The sequence below is a fragment of the Gavialis gangeticus genome, unplaced genomic scaffold (genome assembly GCF_001723915.1).
Source record: "Gavialis gangeticus isolate Ggan-Ray unplaced genomic scaffold, GavGan_comp1, whole genome shotgun sequence".
NCBI classification, from domain to species: Eukaryota; Metazoa; Chordata; order Crocodylia; family Gavialidae; genus Gavialis; species Gavialis gangeticus.
In genome coordinates, this window is record NW_017728992.1 from 99,247,912 (window position 1) to 99,255,101 (window position 7,190).

At 38.0% G+C, this 7,190-nt stretch overlaps 1 protein-coding gene across 2 annotated transcripts in view; it reads left to right on the plus strand.

Moving 5' to 3' along the window:
- The window catches only part of GREB1L (growth regulation by estrogen in breast cancer 1 like), a 279,693-nt gene that overhangs the window by 150,230 nt on the left and 122,273 nt on the right, over positions 1-7,190 (plus strand). The gene's annotated exons all lie outside the window — the stretch shown is intronic.

The window sequence follows — 7,190 nt, forward strand, 5'->3', positions numbered from 1 at the left end:
TTTTTTTTTTTTTTTTTTTTTAATGTAAATCTGGAATTGTCATTCCTAATCTTCAATGAACTGTAATCTTTCTAAAAATTCAGTTGAAAAACTTTGGGAAGCAATTGAAAAAGGGGAGGAGGGTTATATTATAGAGGGAAAAAGAGAATTGTTGTTTGTGAACATTGATTGAGGTTCATTATGGCCCATTATTAGCTCCTTAAAGATGATCCCAGCCTATTGCATATGCTCACAAAAGTAGTGGGAATGAGTTCAACCAAATTATGTGGATAATTGTCAGTTCAGTACTGTAACAGGTTCACAGCCTATCCATAAATGATCGTTAAACATAAACGTTGACAATACAAACTTTTAAATGTAAACTGTAAAGCAGGAGTTTGACACCCTGAGAATAAAAGGCAGGGTAGATTTGCAATTTGTAGACTAATTGAGTTAGAAATAGATATAAGCTTTTGTGAACGGGATCTCACTTCATCAGATGGTGTGAGACCATGTGCACAGAGCAGTGTATAGAATGGAGAAAGTGATTTGAATATAAAAGGTAGGAAGGAAGTGTGTTAGGGAAACAGCTGTTAGAATGAGAATTAAACTGTGGGCTCACATTATGAGTATAGCCTACAGATCTATAAATCCCTAAAAGAAAATATTAATAATAGCTCTTATATGGCATTTCTGTTTTAATAAATGACTTTAACATCAGATTTCTGCTGGGTTGTTGGCCTCTTTTACAGTGATTGCCATTAAAAAGTCAATATTTACCAACAAGTACTTTGCATATGTAGACAATATTGCCAGCATTTATTCCCCATTGTGCCCTAAAATTTCCATGGTAATTGGTGGTAAGTATTGATTTTTGCTTTTGCCCCTCTTGGTCTGGGTTAGATGGGCATTTTTGTCTTTTAGAAGATTAGAAACCTATTATCAAATTGTAAGAAGGGAAGCGAGCAGCTGTCTCTTCTTAGAAACTAGGGAAGGTTGTTGGGAGTCTGTTTATGTAGTTTTTATATTTTCTTCTGTTTTCTGAGTTTGTTTTTGGTTTTTTAGAACTACTTAGGGATAGATCTTAATACAGGAATTGCATGGACACTGACTTACTGATTGATGTTCTCATAATAAGGATAGGTAGTTGTGTTAGTCTTAAGTCAGGCAGAAAGTAAGGTAGATTTGAACCTTATGAACTAACTGAATCGATGCATAAGCATTCATAAGCAACTTACTTCATTGGATGCTATCACTGTTTGTGAAAGCTTATGCAGTTCTAATTTAGTTGCTCTATGAGGTGAAAAACGACTGCCTTTTGCCTCACAACAGCAGATGGAAACCTGTTGTCTATGTTAATTCACTTGGATCTGTAGCAATATAAATACCATTTACCATATCTATGGATCTTGGCAGGAATAGATATAGTAGCTTTGCTCTTCTTTCTAAGAGAAACCCTACTCATAGGATTTACTCACTGGTGTTCTTACCAAGTCTTAGTCTTTTAGCTTCCAATTCAGTATGGAGATGTGAAACTTTGGTGAAATATCATCAATGTGATTCTGGAATTTAGTTCTGTGCTCCAGTATCATTGGTGTGCTTGTTTCTATTACTTAGTAATTGGCCAAGGTTAGGACTTGAATGGGAACTAATTGATAGAAGTTCATTTAAAGACATAAAATGATATTGGCAAGATGTTACAAACGGGCAAAAGAGATCATGGAAGTGAGTTTCCCTCTCCCTCCCAGATATGGAATGTACCAGCCTTTCAATTATTAAATTGCTTAATGTAGGCAATCTGTTGGATCTAGATTTGACCCAAATACTAAATGAATACATTGCTTTAGTTTCCAATCAGGATGATGATGCTGACCATGGGAATAAAGGCAGGATGACTAATGGGAATAAGCACTTAGAAAAAAATGTACTACATTGGAGGTATAAACAAAACTTAAAAAGCTTTATGCACTCAAATTGATGACATCAGATAATCTCCATCTCATATTGCTGAAGGAACTAACACCTGAAATTGCAAGTTCAGTGGCAAGGATTATGATGAATGTGTCCAATCAGATGCAGTACCTTCTGATTGGGGAAGAGTAAGTATAATATCTATATTGAAGAAAGGGGAAACAGTCATCCAGGCAACTACATGGCTGGTATTATACAAGATTTTAGAAACAAATTTGGAAGGAGAAACGTGGAGGAAAATGGGGCAAAAAGGCAACACGGGTATAGCAAAAGTAGATGCTGTCAAACTAACTTGATATTTTCCATGTCTAGAAAATCAGTTCGCTGAAGGATATAGGGTTAATCTAACCTAAAATTTACATGGAAATGTATCGGGGACTGTAGATTTTAGTGCAAGAACTATAATGTCGCTAAAGGAACTAGCTAAAAAGAGAACAATAGGTTAAGCAGAAAGAAGAATAATTGTGCAGAGAGATGTTGCTAATGGAGTTTCTCAATTAGTTCTTCAGTAGAGAAACTAATCTCATTTAATATTTTAACTAAAGCCATTGGCACAAAAAATGGGGTCTGCTAATGAAATTTATTGGATTTTGAATTTAATGAGATTTCTGAATGATACAAAGTTGGGAGTTACCAGTAAAGAAAACGATCAGAATATCCTGTTGGAAGAAGAGGATGACTTTTGAGGACAGGAGTTATAGCAGTTTAATAGTACAGAGTGCAGGACCACATATATGGTAACTAATAAGAATTTCTGCTGGAAGGTGGGGTCTTCTTAGTTGGAAAGGGCATAGCAGCAGAGAGACCTGGTATATTAGTCAATCAGTGAACCATCAAAGAGATATGATCTCAAAAAAGGTAAATATCATTCTGAGATGTGTCAAATGAGGTGTTTACAAGCAAGATAGGAGAGAATTAATTCCATTGTACCATTAACTGGCAATATCTAATCTAAATGCTGTGTACAGCTCTGATTACTCATGGTCAGGAAAGATGAATTCAAACTTGAAGAGGTACAGAAAAAGCCTAGTTGACTGATAAGGGTAATAGAAAGCCTATCTTATCAGAGCATATAGGTGTTGCCTACCAAAACAAAGACGGGGGGGCGGGGGGTGAAAGAGGGAGGGCTACATTAAGGAGGGAGAAGAGTTATTTAGGCTAAAGGACAGTGTTGGCACAAGAATCCCTAAAAAAAGATTATATCATCATATTGTCACATTGGAGTGGATTTAGTGACTGAGGAGGTCCCTTCAAGTCCTGTGTCCAGTGTTGCTGTGTTCTTATTATCCCTGATGGTTTCTTGTTGTCCAGACAACAACAGTTGTCAAGAGTGATCCTTTCCGTCTTTCCTGGTTTAGAAAATACGATCTTTCCTTTTATCTATAAATTATAACATTGTGACCTTCAGTGTGGATTACACAATTGTATCTGGGGCTATACTTGAAGGCATCAGAAATTCAAGTAGTGCAGGTAGGTGTCTAGATACTACAGAACTAAGTACAATAGAAACATCTGTGGTATGCCTGCACATTGAACATAACAGATTTCACACATGGATCTGTGTTTTTTTTTTTCATTTGTGCTAGTTTCAGGTTCACTTTCTCTGTGTGTGTGTGTGTGGTGGGGGGTGTATGGGTGTGTGTGTGTGTGTGTGTGTGTGTGTATTTCTGCACGTTTGTTTTAACCTACAATTCATTTCAGATTTTGGGTTTTGTTACCTCCGAAGAAACTGCCTGCATCCTACTTTTAATTATAAAACTGAGGGGCTGGAGATGACAAGTTCTTAGATATGACTGTCTAAGGGAAGTGGAGAGAAGCATAGTCTCAATGGAGGGCTCTTGATTCTTGGACTCACTTGACTTTGGTCTGACTGAACTCAAATTTAATGATTTTGGGGTTGCAAATCCTATCTAGTTACCAGGTTTTTCTTTGCTGTGCTGATTAAAATGGGGTGGTTTCTATAGTTGGACTGTTAGAAAAGGAGTGAGAAGAAGTTTAAAGACAGTTTGTCAATATAGTTTTAGTTTGTGTATAATATATTTATTTGTGCTGTAAGTGGATGGGCTTGCAAACAGGCTCATTCTGAAGGCCATATCTTAATAAAAGATTGAATTGGTAGCACCTAGCTATCCTCCCACGTATGATCAAATAGAGCACCCAACCTTGTTTTTTCCATTGCATGACATCCCTGGAGTAGCTAACAGCAGTTGCTTACATAGGTAAGTAATATTGAGAAAATATTTTAAAAAATTAAACCAATTAGAAGTTTAAGTCAGCGGAGACTGCTCAGGTGCTTCAGTTAAGCAGAACTCCTGGTGTGAGAAGCAGTCAAGGGGCTGTGCTATTTTCTGTGCTCAGCAACTCGTGCCAGGCAGCTGTGCAGAAGGAGCAGCGAAGCAAAACTCTTGCCTGATTTTAAGACTGGGAACTCTGGAATGCAGAGCAGTCAGGGAGCAGCTGGTGACTGTTCCTCCCCACCTCCTGATCCATGGGAGGGGCAGAAGCAGCTGCCACCCAAGCTTTCTGTAGATCAAGGTGGCCCTGGTCTCCAGGAGGCACAGGAGCCTTTCCCCTGGTTCCACTCCTCCTGGTCCCCAGAAACTAGCCCAGGAATGATTTCTACCTTGTTGTAGTTGAGTTAATTTTGTCCAGGAGCATCCATTTGTTCTCTGGGAAGAAAAGCTTGAATGTTTGCATACTTTTGGTTTCTACCGAGAGAATGGTGATTTTCATGGTATAAACTGAAAAACTGTACATGGACTTAGTTTATATTGATCAATCATGAAGAAAAAGCTCATCTGTCATAAGTCCCATTTTTGATTGGCCACCCTTCATTAGTTGACATTAGTGGTGGACTTTTATTTTTGTTGATTGGCCAACAGCAACCAACAGGTTTATGCGCAGTGGGTAACCACATGTGCAGTTAGCCTACATAATAATTTTGTGTGCAAAAATAAAGCATTTTAGTAGTAAGTATAATTTATTTTCTTCTGCAGAAATGTCAACTCTAAGTGAACTTTCAATAATCAGTTTTTAAACATATATAGAAGTAAAGTTGCAAAAAATATTGATGGCTCTTTGCATAGTGACCTCAAATGTTCAAGGTGATATAGTAAAGCATTCTTAACTTTTGTTTGCCATAGCTTTAAAGCAAGCCTTTTCTAATTTGTGGAGCAGCATTGTAGGCAAGGTGTATGAAACTCAAAACAGTGAATTGTCGGTTTACCTGAGAGCTGAAAGGAGGCTAAAGAAATTTCAGAGGCAATTAGGTAAGCAGGTATTTAGCACCTGATCAGTTGCTGTGAAGTTACAGTAGCAGCAACAGCAAGCTGCAATTCACATGCAAGTTGTGGAAGCTAATTTCTTATGCAAATACCTATTTTACTGGAGTACAAAAAGATGTATGTACCCCATGCTGAGGTTGCTGTTTATTAGTGTTGAGAAAGCGGGGGAAATAATCATTGTTTTCAAAAGGTTTCAGCACTTTTGTATTTCCACAGCTGTACAGACAAAACATTTTATTTGGCCAAACACATCTGCTTTCACTGAAATTAAGAGATGATTGGAGAATGCAAATTGCTTCTTTAAAGAAAAAAAAATGAATTTTTTTCCAAAGAAATGCAGATAGTGTCTGCCAGAGCCATTCATTCATCCTCTTTTCCCTTGCTCTTAGCATTTCACAAATTGTTATTTAGGATTTTTTAAACCAGCTAAGCAGTATTCTTTCTCATTTATGTTTTGTAAACATTTAATACAGCGTAGTTTTTTGGGGGAAGGGCAGGTGACATCTCAGAAGTTTTTTCAAGTACAAACTCCCATGTTAATTAAAATGGAATATAGAAAATATGTGCACAAATTGTACATGCTGAGATAGAAGTCAGATTTTGAAAATGTGTCTCAGGATACAGACAGACATAACAATAGTATTACTGTAGACAATACTGATACAAGCTGTTATGATATAACTGTTAAGTCAGCATGATTCTGTAGGATACAAGTATAGCAAAACTGTTCCACCTTTAACCCTGCTAAATTCAGGGGTAAAGATAAGATAGTTTAGTTAACTTGTATTGCTCTAGGATCCTATAGATAGAAGTTAGATTGTATCAGCTGCTGTATGCTTCTGAGCAACATATTCTCCCTTTTAAAGTGACTACTGTATTTACTTGAATACCCCACCAATAATTAGATTCTATATAGGGAAGATTTATAAATTTGTTTTAATTTTCCAAGTATGGAATTTAATTATTGCACGTTTTTCTTGAATTTGTCCATTTCCCATTGCTACAGCATAGAAAATAAATGTGGGGGTCAGGAAGCCCCCGGCCCCTTTACCCCCCTCCTCCCCATCACCCTGCAGTCCCTCCCTTCCCCTCATCTTCACTGTCAGACCCTGCTGTCTGTGAGCACATGGAAGTGACGGGTAAATGTGAAAGGACTGACCTTGAAATAAATGTAAGTTACCATTTAGGCAAATTACTATAGGTACCCATTGCCTTAATTCATACAGAATGGATACATTTGGCCTTTTTTGAAACTGCTGCAAGTTTTAGCATAGATACTCCAAAAACACACTTTTAAGTAGCACTTTTATACCTATTTATTTACAGTACAAATGATGCATGATATTAATCCAAAGCCAAAAGGCTTATGATTTACCATATAGTACATTGGGTTGGGCCCCAGCAGAGTTGGAAGCATTTCAAGCCGTGGTGACCCCATAGCTCAACACTGCTCAGTGTGTGTGTGTACTCCAGAATACTCCCTCCCCCCCACGAAACAAAGGATCCATGTACTAATTAGCCACCCCCATGACTGAAACTGGGTGTTTTTGTTACGAGTCCTGGGATTCTCCAAAAATATATATGCAGATGTGGTATAGGGCAACCTGGTTTGGCTCTGCCTCATGGAGGGTTGGGCCACACTAATATGCAACAGGCTGAGAGAGGAGGTGAGAGAGGGATACTGGGTGAACTGTTTGGGGCTCCGTTTGTTGGTGTTTGCCAGACATTTAAGGCTGGTGAAGAAATAGGAATCATTGGAAGTGGGAAACTAAGGTGCAGCTCAGCTGTGGGAGTGAAGAGGATGTATTCAATGTAGCCCACCATGACTTGAAAAAGAGTCAGTGCTTAAGGGGAGATTAAGCTCAGTGGGCACTATTATGCAACTTATTCAGATGGGCTGCACTAACCTATTCTTGTGGTAGGTTCCCATCAGTATATTTGTCCCATGTAGGCTAT